This window comes from Lactuca virosa, chromosome 3 (genome assembly GCF_052849685.1).
Source record: "Lactuca virosa cultivar CGN04683 chromosome 3, Lactuca_virosa_CGN04683_v6, whole genome shotgun sequence".
NCBI classification, from domain to species: domain Eukaryota; kingdom Viridiplantae; phylum Streptophyta; class Magnoliopsida; order Asterales; family Asteraceae; genus Lactuca; species Lactuca virosa.
In genome coordinates this window covers 381,970,693-381,972,403 of record NC_136428.1, presented here as the reverse complement: position 1 = coordinate 381,972,403, position 1,711 = coordinate 381,970,693, and positions in this window count along the sequence as shown.

Below are 1,711 nucleotides of genomic sequence, written 5' to 3'. Positions count from 1 at the left end.
ACCGTGAAAAAGGTTATCAGGAAACTTAGCTTTACATTAATCACCCAACTCATCTCCATAAGAATTTCTTTCTAAGTCGGTTATATCTAAACCTACATCAATAAAATCCCCATAACCATGTACATTTTCATCTTTCTGAATCATAACTGTTTTCTTTTTAATATTATCTACTCCACCCTATTCATAACTTTAACTTACTGTTGGGGAACGTCAACATAACAACCACCCACGTCATTAAGATATGTACCAACATCATCATTACCAACGTACTTGTAATTTTCAGGATCCACATAGTGAATAAGTGAATACCGCACATTAACATTTTCAGCAACACTATGAAATCGAGGTACACTAGGAGTCATGAAAGTAGCTACTGGATTATCGCTCCCTTTATCGCTGCATAAGTTAGCAACTGTCTCATTTCCACAAAAACTTTATAAAAATAATAAACCGCACCATATGAGATGTCAGCCCATATATGAGGTTAATCATACTCGGACTCATATCTATAATTTGTCACTGTTTTCTTCTTGGAACTTTTCCAAGTCACTGCCGCTCTATGTATCAAGAACACTTATGTTGATTGTGAGCAAGAGTCATCAATGTTTGTTTAGAAACTCACATCTAGGGGTGGCAAATCGGGCAATAGTATCGTGTTTTTGTCTGACACGACATGACACGACAAGCATTTATGTAACACGAAGACGACACGACACGATGTCCTGCTTTTTTAACTAACACGAAAACGAACCAATTAAAAAATGACAAAAACGACACAACACGAAAAATAAAATATAAAATAACAAGTATTTAATTAATACTTAATCATACATAACACGATAAATACGACAAACAAGAAAAACAAATGCTAAATCGTGTCAATTCCGTGTCGAATTTTGAACACGAGCACTATAAAATTTGGTTGTGAATTTTTTTTCTTTCTTATTGATCAAAAACGATTATAAAGGTGGCTATATATAGCCAAACATAAGGTTTATAAAAAGGAAACAATAAGTATGTTAATTTGAGAATAATACTAATACTTAGGGATTAAGTAATCTTGGATGACAAGAAAGCTTAGAGAATAAGCTATTGATATGTATGTAAATCTCAACACTCCCTCTCAAGTTAGAATGTGAAGATCATGAATGCCCAACTTGTTGCGCAAAAATTTAAAATGTTCACCTCCTAATGCCTTTGTGAATATATCAACATTCTGGAACTCGGTTCAAATAAGACATGGTACAAGATCACTACTGTTTACACGTTCCCAAACAAAATAACAGTCCATTTCGATGTGTTTTGTTCTTTCTGATGGTTTTATACATACAATCCTATGTGTGCATGCAACCCTAATTGGATATATGTTTTCACTATTAGACATACAACTTTATGAACACAAAAACCTAGCATGCATCTACTATTTTCAAAATTGACATAGGAGAATAGAATACATACCTTTTGTTGTTATATAGTAATAACAACTAATTCCTTGAGTTTCCTTAGCTCTTGAAAGCAAGTACCACAAGTGTAGTACCTCTAATGGCTCACAAACACACTTTGAGTGAGAGGATGAATATAAGAGAGAGGAGGAAGGGTACTAAGCTCCAAAATTCGGCTCTAGTAGGGTTTTCCCAAGGGGTGGTCGAATTCTAGTGCCTTAGGGTGCTATTTATACTTGAGGCTAGCTAGGGTTTCAAGGTAGAAACCT